The sequence below is a fragment of the Pteropus vampyrus genome, unplaced genomic scaffold (genome assembly GCF_000151845.1).
Source record: "Pteropus vampyrus isolate Shadow unplaced genomic scaffold, Pvam_2.0 Scaffold27, whole genome shotgun sequence".
Lineage (NCBI taxonomy): Eukaryota > Metazoa > Chordata > Mammalia > Chiroptera > Pteropodidae > Pteropus > Pteropus vampyrus.
The window spans coordinates 9,553,166-9,567,177 of record NW_011888808.1 but is presented as its reverse complement, the minus strand read 5'-3'; the positions used below and the strand labels follow the sequence as shown (position 1 = coordinate 9,567,177).

General features: G+C 34.5%; 1 pseudogene; it reads right to left on the bottom strand.

The window, feature by feature from the left end:
* Positions 1 to 1,071: 1,071 nt before the first annotated feature.
* Positions 1,072 to 14,012, bottom strand: part of LOC105289717 — a 17,736-nt pseudogene continuing 4,795 nt past the window's right edge.

The window sequence follows — 14,012 nt, the reverse complement described above, 5'->3', positions numbered from 1 at the left end:
ATAATAGTGAAAATATTCAAATATAAGATTTTAGAAAGCAAATTTTTCCAGCCTTATTAAAAGTAATTGATACACACATATATATATATACATATATATATATACACAATATGCATATTATATGTATATCCCAAGACATAATACATATTGAGATATAATTAACAGTTTAAGATATATAATGTTGATTTGATAAACTTAAATTATCACCACTGCTAATAGCTCCAACATAATTGCCATTTCTTTTTGTAATAAAAACATTTAAGATCTACTTTCCTAGTAACTTTCAAATATGGAGTACAGTGTATTAACTATAATCACCATGCTGTACATTAGGTTCCCAGAATTTATTCATCTTATTATTGGAAGTTTGTACTCTTTGACCAACAACTCCCCATTCCCCGCTCCACCCACCCCGCCTCCCCAATCTCTGACAACCACCATTCTAATCTGTTTCTATGAATCTGGCTTTTTTAGATTCCACATGTAAGTGATATCATACAGTATTTGTCTTTCTCTGATTATTTCACTTAGCATAATGCCAGGAAAATACATTTTTTAAGGTATGCATGTTATTTGAGCTCCATTATAAAATACCCTAATAGATACAGCCTTTTGCTTTTGGTGAGTTAAAGACTGTGTGTGTGTGTGTGTGTGTGTGTGTGTGTGTGTGTGTGTGATTTGTCTCAATTTTTTAAGAATATAGAATAATTTGTACTTGAAGAATATTTTAAACCAAGGAGATAGTAACAATGTGTATTTAGAACTGGAGGTAGTTTGAAAGTAATCATAACAGAATTCCAAAACCTGTTACGGTGAGAATGGCAACTCTCTTGAACCCAAGAAGGAAGGCCAATAGGCAGTAAAAAATTTTTCTAAACCCAAATACAAACATCGCACACACCAGAAGATTCCTGCATAAACAAACATATATAAAAGAAAAATCCACCTGTTCTTTTATAAAACAAAAGCCAGTTTTAGCGTGGGAAAGCAAAAATTGCAGAAAATCAGAAGTCAACAGAATAGACGCAACTGGCTTACACGAAGGAGGAGAACAGCACTCTGAGCAGTCAGTTACCTAGCGAATGTTGCCACCACCGCCCACAGAACCTCGTTGGTGTTGGCCTTCAGACATGCCACTTCAGGATCTAAGTCAAGGAGCTGCCGCACTCTCTTCGTAGCTAAATCATACTGCTCATCCAGAAGCGGAGCAAAAGCATTCTCCAGAACATCGGAGGCATGGGCTAGGTAAATGAGGGCCAACAAGCGCTTGTCTACCCATTCGTCAAGAACAGCTTCCTGTACCTTGTTGATAAAGCGCTCCTTAATGTGTCGTCATGTCAAAAGGTAGGAAGTTCTGTTTCTCTGCTGTCACTATTCCCTTTTCTACCGGGTTTTTAGTTGATCGTTCCTGGATGTTTCGTAATTGACAATATAATTCTAGGGGATTCCATGTGTCATCTAAACAAATGCTTTTACAGAGAAGAATCTCAGTTGTTATTTTCCTTGTACTCTATATACGAATAGCAAAACACGTTAATTGTAGCTGGTGTATTTCTGGAGAAGTGGAATACAAGAAGTGTTCTATGCCGGTCTGTGTTCCTAGAACGTGAACTTCTTGTGGGACAGGAGTCATATTTCATTACTCTCTGTAGCCCAGGCACGAGGCATTTTCCTGGAACATAGTACGTGTTTAATAAATATTTGTAAGAGAATGAATAAACTATTCTAATACATGAATTAGAACAGATTGCTGATTGTTTTAGTATAAGGTAGAAATGAGCCAAATTGTAAAATGATCATTTCTGGCACATTTCTTTTGGCATAAAGGTCTCAATAAATAGCCAAAAGATAAATGAGAGGGGTTTTTTAATTTGTATTTTTTAATAAACTTTTAAAAAGAATTTTAGATTTATAAAAAAAGTTGTGAAAATAGGGAGTTCCTATATGCCCCACACCCAGTTTGTCCCATATCCAGTGTCCCCTTTAGTGTGGTGCTTTTATCACAGTTAACGAATTGATACTGATACGTAACTATTAAATGAAATTCATACAGTATTCAGATTTCCTTAGTTTTTGCCTGATTTCTTTTTTTGTTCCAGGATCCCATCCAGGGTACCATATTACCTTTACTTATCGTATTTCCTCAGGCTCTTCCTGGCTGTGACGGTTCTCCAGACTTTCCTTATTTTTGATGCCCTTGACAGTTTGGAGAAGTGCTAGTCAAGTATTTTATCGATTGGAACTTGTCTAATGTTTTTCTTATGATTAGACTGTGGTTATGGGCGTTTGGGAGGGAACCACAAAGGCTGCATACTGTCAGCATGACTTGTCGCTGTTGATGTTGACCTGAGTCGGCTGGCTGAGGTAGTGTTTGTCAGGTTTCTCACTCCAAAGCTGCTCTACTCCTATGCCATTCTTTTCTGTCCTTTTGGAAGGAAGTCACTATGGGCAGCGCACATTTAAGGAGTTGTGAGTTAGGATACATTTCTTTGAGAGAGGTATTTACATAAATTATTTGGAATTGAAAGTTTTTTTTTTTCCATTGAAGAATTAAACTGTGATTCTCATTAAAGATGGCTGGTTGAATAAATACTCTGTTCCAGATGAAAATGCTATGAAAATGAGAGCAAAAGGATTTTCATAGAAGCATAAATCCATAATGAGAATGGGAAAGAAAACAATAGCAGTAACATTTTGGATGCTGCGAAGTAGATGGAAAAGTGGTAGATAAATTAGTAAACCCACGAAAACTAATCCCAGAGTGGCAGTGGACAAAGCAGAGAGGTAACCTACTTTACACTGCAGAACCCCAAAGTCTCAGAAATTGGCACCAGATAGCTGTGGAAATGGGGGAGGAGGAGCAGATAATGGTAGAGCTAAAAATAGAGAGCGGGTTTGAAAGTCTATCTAAAAAGCATCTCTAGATCTTCTCCTCTACTCTGTGCAGCCTCCCCAGTAGAAGAGAATAAAACACGGTCTCTCAACTCAGGGACACAAGGCACAGTTGAAGGAGGCAAGGATCTTCCACTGAAAATGGGGGTCAAATAAAAGCTTATGTCTTAAAATTTACGACATCTCAGACTTCTCCTTCCTCTTGACTCATGGAACACTGGAAGCTAGGATTATTCTCTCCAGCCAAAGCACTGAAGAGTCTTCTCTGGAAAATTCCACCAGCCCAAGAGAAAAAGGATGAAAAACACCGACATGAGGATTTCCCTAAAGAATTACAATGAAGGCCCCACTTCACCACTTCCCACCACACACATACGGCTTTCGAATAACTTCTTTGGCTTTCCTTTCTAAATATGAGCAGACTGCCAGAGAGTATCATACATTTGGGAAAAACTCTCTAATGCGAAACACAGAGTTCAAAATAAAATATTAAAATAACAAAAATATGTTTATAATTTCACCAAAGCGTAAACAATCCAAATGTCTAGTCAACTGGTGAATGACAGAACACAATCAACACGATGGAATACTCTTCAACAACAAAAAGGAATGAAGTATTGACACATGCTGCAAGAGGAATAACCTTCGAAAACATCATGAGAGGTGAAAGAAATCAGACACAGAAGAACACATACTGTATGATTCTATTTATATGAAATGTCTAGGGAAGGCAAATGTAGAGAGACAGAAAGCAGATTATGGGCAGATTGGGATCAGGGCTAGGAATGGAGATGAACTGCATACGGACACAGAGATCTTTTTGGGGTGATGGAAATATTCTAAACCTGGATTATTTCAGTGATGATTGAATGACTCAGTGAATACAGTAAACATCAGTGAGTTAGACACTTAAAATGGCATATTAATTATGCCAGTTTTTTTTTTTTAAAAAAAGGAACTTGGAGAAAACTCAAACTATAGGGGGAGAAGGAAAATGGGGGGGAAAAGGTCATTACTGTTCTCAGAGAAACAATATCCATAAAACAGGAACAAATGGTAATTTTAAAAAGAATATTCAGAGAACAACAAAAAATAAATTTGAATGGCAGATATGAAAATTCAGTAGAAAAATGTATGAATCCAAATCGTAGAGCAAAATGGCAAATAATCAGACCATAAGAGAACATTTAAGAAATTAGTTGATCAATGCAGGAGGCTTAACAGCAGAATAATAGGAGCTCCAGAGATAACAAAAATGAATGATGGAGAAAAGTATTAAAAAATAACATAAGAGAATTTTCCAGATCTGAAGAACATGAGCTCTTCCCAAAAAGGCACTTTGGGTATCTAGCCCAATGAATAAAAGTCAAAAAAGAAAACAAACAAACAAAAACCCAACAAACAATAAAAACAACAACAAAAGGCTCATTATCTTGAAATTTGAAACATCAGGGATAAAGAGAAGACTCTAAAAGCATCTGGTGGAGGTGGAGGGTGGGGAGGGGACCAGCGGAGATTGGTAATGAAAAGAAGATTGTGAATAAGAATGGTATCGAATTTCCTGAAGGAGAGGTAGACTTTCAAATAATGGAGCTAGACCTTCAATTTTCCAAGAGATAATTATTTTTTAACTGAGAATTCTAAATGTACTTCCTAATCACCTTTCTTAGGAAACTATTTGAGGTTGTACGTGCAGTCGCTCACACAAAAGGGCTCGACTTAGAAGGAGGATATTGAGATGTTGGGATAGATGGGATTGAGGAAACAAGCTCCAACAGAGGCAAAGAGAATCCCCAGCGTAATGGCCAATGGAAGTCCCAAGACAACAGAGGAGCGACAGGTCCGCAGTGGAGCCATCAGCTTGCAATAGAAGGATGGAGGCACTGAGAGGGCTGTCTGGGACTGAAGGGGTGGAGATACAATTCTTCAATTATCTAACAGGTTGGGTAAGAAAGGATGTATAATCATGCTCCTTGGCTCAAAAGTAAACTACATACTCCATATACATAGTCAAGATTATGAAAGCACTGAATATAGATTTAACAGATATTTGAGAGAAAATATTATTAAGAAGATGGTAGGAGGAAAAGAGGGAATATAAATGACCTAAAATTTTTATTACCTGTAGTTGGAAATCATCAGGTAAGTCTATTCAGATGAGTCAAGGGATAGCAGTGTGTGTGTATGTGTGTGTGTGTGTGTGTGTGTGTGTGTGTATGTATACACATATATAATTTAGAAATAAAAAAGTAAAATCATAGAAAATAGTTAAAAAATGGAAATTGGTTTCTTGGATAATGGAAGTAAAAAGGTGAAGAGAAGGGACTATTGTTTAGTAAAAATTACTTTTTGTAATATTTGCTTTTTTATATTATTCAAATACAGCACTCTGATAAAAATAAAAATTGAGTAAAAAGAATTATAGTTATATTGAATACAAAAAGCTATAGTTGAAATTACATAATAACGATAGTAAACTTTGTATTATAGTATTAATACTCAATTTAATATATATAAACTTATTTAATCATATGGATTAATGCTAAAGAGATGGCATGAGTTGGAAAAGCCATTTTACTCTTTATGATTTGCCTTGTAAAATTGGAGTTTTAAAGTTGTAATAATTAATTCATGAAGGGTTGAGGATTTGATTCCCGCTTTCTGAGGTTTATTAATATTTAAAGCCCAAGTCCGTATTTGAAGCATAAAGAGCTTTATCAAATTAAAGAGTGTCAAATCATTTCTCTTTGAAGAAAAACATTATAATTTACATTCAAATTCCTTCCTTATCTTTTTAAAAGTGAAAAGACAGCATTGATTTTAGGCCTCATTATATATACTATCCTAAGAGTTTGTAAAAAAATTATATTCAAATAATGAATGTAATCTTGATTACTTCTTTCTTTTGAGTTAAACATGCGTGCACACACCTGTACGTAAATATTAAGAAATCAGCAATAGTTATTTAACCCATCTGCAGTCTGAGCCCATTGATAGGACAGCCTCCTAACTCCCCTCTCTTTCTTCTAGAAGTATTATACTTTGTTCTCAATATTGGTTGAGTGTCGAGAATACAAAAAAGAATAAAATATAATTTTTTTTCTACAGGGAAATTATAATCTGGTGCCACTTTACACAACTAACTATAATACAGCATGAAAAGGGAGAGAAATAGTACTACAAGAATAGAAAAGAATCAGAATCAGAATTTACTAGGTATCTGAGTACAGAGTATACTGGAGAAAACTCTCCAAAAAGGACACTTTCTTACTTTGACATGGAGAGCTGGACAAGCCAAGGGATAGAGCCTAAGGTCCTGGAACAGTGGGAGCAGCCAAAGCCAGGGCAGGTACAGAGAAATATGCACAGAGTACCTAGAAACCCTGCCTCCCAAGGCGATTCACTTCTGTCCCTAGTTCTGTGACCATGCACACGTTCTCCCAGTCATCGGCACACACAGGGAGGAGAATAGGAAGCCTGGGGGAGTTGGCATAGAACTAGACACACCTGGGCAGAGGGCAGGGAGGGCTCCATAGAGCAAGGAATGGCTGTTTCATTTCTAGTACAAAGAAGAATGCATTGTAAGCACATTTGAATAAATGAATGCTCCATGAATAGGGCTAAATTTAAAATTCTTGGACAAAAGAGTTTTCTTCAAGTTCCAGATTATTTAGGTTAATGTGAGAAAAAGATTTGACAATTTATACATGCAAATCAGACACCAGATGTTCTTTCATTTAACAATTATTTATTGGGCTACTGCTTTGGGCTGCTGTCAGTGTTGTAGGTACTGGGAACATAAAAAGTTCTTATTCTTGTGACACATATTCTAGCAGCTTCTATTCATTTATGGTTCATCATTCTAGATTAAAAAAAATCATTGCCAGAAGTCAAATTAAAAATTCATCAAGGCCAATTTAAAGGACTTGCCAACAATATTGAAGAAAACTTAGATGTAAATGTGATGAGATGATTAAAGAATTTTTGTTAGAAGAAAATTGTATCATTGCCTTTAGTAATGCATTATCGCAAAATTGAAAGCGCTTCTTTGATAATCTGGTAGTCTAGTGCCACCTTGTGTCCAAAGTATTCAATTACATGATTTGACGGAAAAGATTCTCTACTAGTTTCCTGTTGCAGCTGTAACAAATTACTACAACTTTAGTGACTTAAAAACAATGCAGATCGATTATTTTATAAACCTGAGGTCACAAGTTTATAATGGATATCAGTGAGCTAAACGGAAGGTGTCAAAGGGCTGTGTTCCTTCAAAGTTCTAGAGAAAAATCTGTTTTCTTACCTTTTCCACCTTCTCGAGCTGCCTGAATTCCTGAGCTGGTGGCCTCCATCTTTGTCCAAATGTACGCAGTATATGCTAAGCCAACATCAAAGGAAGTTGATGTTGGATAAAAGGAAGTTTATCAAAGGATAAAATGCTTGGGTTTTCAATAGTGCTTCCCCTGCCTATGTATATGTCATATATAGGGTGCTATGAGAAGGGTACATGAGTATAATGCAGGTAGGATGAGGAAAAAAATATAATAATTGTAGAGTTTTCTCTTATAAAATTTTTACCAGCTGTTAGCAGAACCGACTAGTAGTAGTGTGGAAACCTCTCCCTGGCCCCTGTCAGGCTATTGTTGAGCTTGAGGAAGGCTTCATCAAAACATTAAAGTGCCTCCAACAGAACCTCCTTAGAAAGTATTTTAATAAATAGCAGTCACTAAATTGCAGCTTGTCTTGACAGTAATATGTTATAATTCTTACTGTAGAGGTTTATATGTCTTTTGTTAAATTTGTTCCTTAGTATATTGTGAATTTTAATGCTTTTAAAAATGGTAATGGTTTTATTCCTTCCTTTGTAATATGTATGACTTTTTTTTTTTTCTTGCCTTTTAACATTGGCTAGGACCTCTAGTATAATATTGAATAGAAATGGTGAAAGTAAACATCTTAGCCTTGTTCACAATCTTGGGAAAGTATTTGATATATCACCATTAAGTATGATGTTACTTTTCCTAGATGCCTTTCAACAAGAAGTTCCCTTCTACTCATAGTTTGCAAAGAAGTTTTTGTTTTAAAATCACAATGGCTATTGAATTTTATCAGAGGTGGGTTTTTCCCATTTATCGGTATGATCGTATTGTTTTTCTCCTTTATTCTGTTAATGTGGCAAATCGCATTAATTGATTTTCAAATGTTAAGGCAACCTTGCATTCCTGGAATAAATCCATTTAAACATGATGTAGTGTTGCTGCTTTCAACTTGCTAGTATTTTGTGGAGGATTTTTGCATCATGAGAGATGTTGGTCTTGAATTGTCTTTTCTTGCAGTGTCTGTAGAGGTTTTGGTAGGGTCATATTGGCTTCACAAAATGAGTTGGTAACATTCTTTCTAAAGGAGTTTGTGTAAAATCAGTATTATTTCTTCCTTAACTGTTTGATAGAATTCCCAAGGGAAACAATTTGGACTTGCAGTTTATATTATTTTTTAGGTTTTTATTTAGGTTTTTGTTTTTTAGTTTTTAAGGAAGAATTTTGATCATCAATTCAATTTTAAAAATAGAATTATTCAGGCTTTCTATTTCTTTTTGTATCAGTTTGGTAAGTTGTGTTTTTCAAGGATCTCTTTCTTTTAATCTAACTTGTAAAGTTTATTGGCATAAAATTGTTCATTATATCTCTTTATTTGCCTTTTAATGTAGGGTCTGTGGCGATGTCACCTTCTTCATTTTAGATGTTGATAAAGTGTGTTTTCCCTCCTTTTGTTTCTTGGTCTGTCTGCAGCATTTCCAAAAATATCTCGTGGTAGTGTTCTTTTTTTTTTTCCTCAAACAAAAAGGATAATCTTTCAATGTGGAAATGCTAGCACTCTCTTCTCTTTTATGTCCCATCGTGTATACACACACACGTACACACTCTCTCTCAAAGATAAGACAGACTATACCTAGGAGATCCCTCATTTTCCCAATGATAAGTTCCTCAAAATGTTTTTTGGATAACTAGAAGTAGATAAAAGACAAAAATGTCTATTTATAATTGTTAATTATTATAATTACACATATATAGTTCAAATGTTTAAGTTTTTTATTGTATTAAAATACATGTATCATAAAATTACCATTTTAAACATTTTTTAAGCATACAATTCAGTGGCATTAAATGCATTTGAAATGTTGTGAACCATCGCCACTATCCATTTAAAGAGCTTTTCATCATCCCAAATAGAAACTCTGTGTCTATTAAACAATTCCCTATTAACTCCTCCTCCCAGCCTATGGTAACTTCTATTCTACTTTCTGTCTCTATGAATCTGCCTATTCTAGGCTTCTTTCATTTAGCATGTTTTCAAGGTTCATCCATGTTGTAGCATCTATCAAAATTTCATCCCTTTTTATATATCTCACTACACATATAGACCACATATTGTTTATCCATTTATCTGTTGATTGCTACTTGGGGAGTTTCTACCTTTGACTACTTTGGATAATGCTGCTACGAATATTGGTGTACAATTATCTGTTTGAGTACTTGCTCTCATTCCTTTGAATACATGTACATAGGAGTGGAATCACTGGATCATATGGTAATTCCACGCTTGACTTTTGAGGAACTGCCAAACTGTTTTCCACACTGGCTACACAATTTTACCGTTCCACCAGCAATAACCTGAAGGTTCCAATTTCTTCAAAGCCTTGCCAATACTTCTTATTTTCCGTTTCTGGGTTTTTATTTTTTAAATAATAGCCATCCTAATGTGGTGAAGTGGTATCTCAGTGTGGTTTTGATTTTCATTTCCCTAATGACTAGTGATGTTTCATGTGCTTATTGGGTATATATTTTCTTTGGAGAAATGCCTGCTCATGACCTTTCCCCATTTTTGAATTGGGTTGTTCATTTTAGTTATTGTGTTATAAGAATTATATATATATTCTGGATATTAATATTTTATTATATATATGATTTGTGGGCTATCTCCTATTCCGTGGGCTGTCTTTTCATGCTCTTGAAAATCTTCTTTGATGCACAAAAGTTTTTAATTTTGACGTAGTCCAAATTTTCTATATTTTTTCTTTGTTGCCTATGCTTTTGGTATCATATCCAAGAAATTATTGCCAAATCCGATGTCATGAAGATTTTTTCCTATGCTCATCTAAGAGTTTTTATAATTTTAGCCCTTAAGCTTAGGTCTTTGATCTATTTTAAGTTAATTTTTGTATATGATATAAGGTAAAAATCCAACTTTATTCTTTTGCATGTGGATATACAGTTTTCTCAGTACCATTTGTTGAAAAGAATGTCCTTTTGCCATTTAATGGTCTTGGCACTCTTGTTGAAATCAATTGACCACATATGTTTGGGTTTATTTCTGGGCTCTCTATTCTTATTCTCTTTATGTCTGCCCTTCTGCCAGTATCACACTGTTTTGATTACTGTCACTTTGTGGTAAATTTTGAAATGAGGAAATCTGAGTCTTCCAAATTGTTCTTCTTTTTCAATATTGTTTTGGCTATTGCAGTCCTATACTGAATTTTAAATATTGATTCTTTTCTCCTCTTATACTTCATGATTTCATCTTAATCAAACATTTCACATGTAACTTCAATAGTCTATTCTGCTATAATTCTTTAAGGTGAATTAGCTCATATGAGATTGGAAAGTAGGAAATGAAGTCAGTATGCCATGGAAATTATATTGATTCATCTCCAAAATTTTCTAGCCTGTAATGTATTGTGCCAAGTAGAGCAGTGAGACACAAGCACATTTTTAGCATGGTTGAATACAGCAAATACAAAGTACTGTATTGAAAATGATGCCCTTTCTCTCCATGTTCTTTTTTTTTCTTTTGAAATAAAAGTACAAAAGAATAGCAGAGTTCACATATGCCTTTCTCGCTACTTCCTGTTTTTCACAGTCCCATAACCATTATACAATTAACAAAACCTGAAAAACAGCACTGCTAAATGCTATTGACCAAACGTAGGCTTTATTTAAATTTCACTAATTTCCCCCTTAATGTCCTTTTTCTGTTTCAGGATCCACGTTGCATTTAGTCGCTGTGTCTTTATTCTCCTCCAATCTGTGAAGTTTCCTCGGTCTTTCCTTGTCTTTCATGACCTTGACAGTTATTTTGTAGAATGTCTTTCCACTTGGATGTTTTCTCATGATTAGATTAGGTTTTGCATTTTTGGCAAGATTACCACAGAGGTAATGCTGTATCCATCTCAGTGTATAATATCAATGTGATTTATTATGGTGATGTTAACCTTGATCAGTTGGTTGAGGTGATGTCTGTAGGGCTTCTCCATAGTAAAGTTATCATTTTTTCCTTATGTAATTGACAAATAGAGAGATACTTTGGGGCTCTAAAATATCCTATTTCTCCTCAAATGCAACTGGTTTTAGCATCCATAAATTGATCAGGTTTGTAACAATTATTATGGTAGTGTCTGCCTGGTGGTGATTTTTTATTTTCCCTGTTCCTTCTATATTTATTAGTTGGATTTTTTTTTTTTTGTAAGGAAGAGATAATGTTTCTCCTATTTATTTATTAAATTACTTATTTATATCAGTAAGAACTCATGAAAACTTATTTTATTCTGAGTTCAAATCTAATACAATTATTATTAATTTTGTTGCTTAAATTGTTCCAGCTTTGTCCATCAGGAAGTTGTCTTCACATTGGTTCCTGTGTTCATCTTGTATTTTTACAAAGTAGACTTGCTTCTTTCTATTGGGGAATGGTGTTTAGAATCCAAGATCTTGGTTCTAGGTGTGCTCATTGTCACACGAGTACCACTGCTTCTAGGCCTTCTTAGCAGGTGGAGCTAGGAAATGTATGTATGTATACTGACCCATGCATATATACGCTTGTAAGTTTATGAGTGCATGTATTAGATATATATTAAATACAATTATTTTAATACTGATACCACTGATTTCAGTTGAACACCCCTTCTTTCATATTTGTAACATTTCTCTGAGCATGAGAAACCTGGCCCTTATATACAATGTATTCATTTGTTTGTTCAGTACTAGCATACACACAAAGTAGTTACTGAATTTCCCATACCCCTATGAGAAACAAAATTTACTAGCTAGAGTATAGTAATTGTAAACAGTTCTTTTTGTCTAGCCTTTCAGTTTCTTAGGTTAGTTTTTTTCCTTCTCATTTCCTTCAGTATGGTAACGTTAGCCATTTGTAATATATTTAATTTGTTGTTACTATTTATATTCCATTTTGGGTTCTTCTCCCATCCTGGCTGATTCTAATAATTTAGTTTTTAGATTCATTTCTATGAATCTTAGAGTCAAAGCAACACAGGAAGGATACTCAGAGAAGTGTCCCTCCCTCCTTTCTTTATCACTAACACCTAATTTCCCCTTCTTTTCACCCCGTTGCTGCCACACCCTGTAGGTAACCAATCTCTTTAGTTTCTGGTTGATCTTTCCTATATATCTTTAGCACAAATAAGATACATGTGTATTTTCTTATATATCCTTCTTACTTAAGTGAAGGGTAACATACTAAAGATACTCTTTTGTATATATTTTTTTCACACCTTCTTCTTCCTTTTGGCTTAGTTTGGTTACATGCTCTGTTGTGGATGTGCAAAATACTCAGTTTTCACCATCTTTGTGCACTTTGTTTTTGTTGCCATATCCCAGAAGACTCAATCATTTTCTATACTTCCTTCCATCAAGCTACTTTCAGCTTTTTTTAGAGAGTAAGATCCTAATCTTACTGCAGTATTTCTTACTGGATTATGCTTTTAAAAAATTCTCTTGTTACAGAACTGCATAGACTTTGAGTGGCCTGCTTCAACACTTCCCTCCCATAAGCCCTGTAATTTGTAGAGTGTGTTTGCGAAAGATAAGTCTTCTGCAAAAAAATTGTTTAGTAGCGATATGCCTTCATGAGTGGTTTCATGATTACTTTTTGAGTCTTCTAATACATTTCAAGAGGATATCATTTTCAATTCCATCTAAATTTTCAAGAGAGCAGTTTTGCTTTTATATGTGATGCTGTTCCTGGAAATTTTATTCTGAGCCAAGTACCCATTTACTGTTTGTTTTCTATTCAACATAACCACTTACTTTATTCATATTCAAATGTCTTGTTTATAATAATATCTTGCAACTGTGAAGCCATCCTTTAGGAATAAGTAAATCTGTGTAAGTTTCTTTACCTCCTTAAAAAAAATAAATTCCATCCTATAAACATCCAAAATTGTTCAAACTCATGTAATTAAGGAAATTCAAACTAAGATGATATTGCTTAATAATCAGTGGGTGATGGCTAAGCTTCTGTTAATGGGAAGTCTTTACCATGTGCAGAGGAAGTCTTTACCATGTGCAGAAGCTAAAGGAGCTTCTCAACACTGTGACAAGGATGCTAATATTATTGGAGACAAGTGCAGAGCTTTTAAAACTTACTCTGAGTAGAAATTACTAAAGGATCTTGTTGAAATGCATATTTTGGTTCCATAAATCTGGAGAGGAGCCCAAGATTATGCATTTCTAATAAGCTCGCAGGTACTGTTGATGCTGCTGGTTTAGGGAGCCCTCTTTGATGAGAAAGGCTGTAGATATTAAGACTCTAGACAGCATTCAATAGAACCTTCTGTAATAATACATGTGTTCTGTATCTGTCCTGTCCAGTAAGGCAATCACAGGCACATGTGGCCACTGAGCACTTGAATTGTGGCTAGTGAGACCCAGAAACCAAAGTTTAAATTAAATTAAATTAAATTTAAATAGTCACATGTGGCTAGTGGCTACTGTCTTAGCTAGTGAATATTCTTTTTAAAAATAAATGTATAATCATGCACTTTGGGATTTTTTTATATTTTCATAAACAGGATGCTACTGAATACATTATTCTAAACCTTGTGTTTTATTCTTAACATGTCTAGAAGTTCTTTTCATGTCGATACATATTGATTTACATCATTCTTTTAAATGATTACATAATATTTCACAGTATGATTTTTACCATTACTTATTTAGCCATTTATAACTGCACTGATGTATACTTAGGTTGCTGTCCTTTTTTTTTTTTTTTTTCATTTTTTTGCAACTATAAACTATGCAGGTAAGAACATTTTTGTGCATGCCACT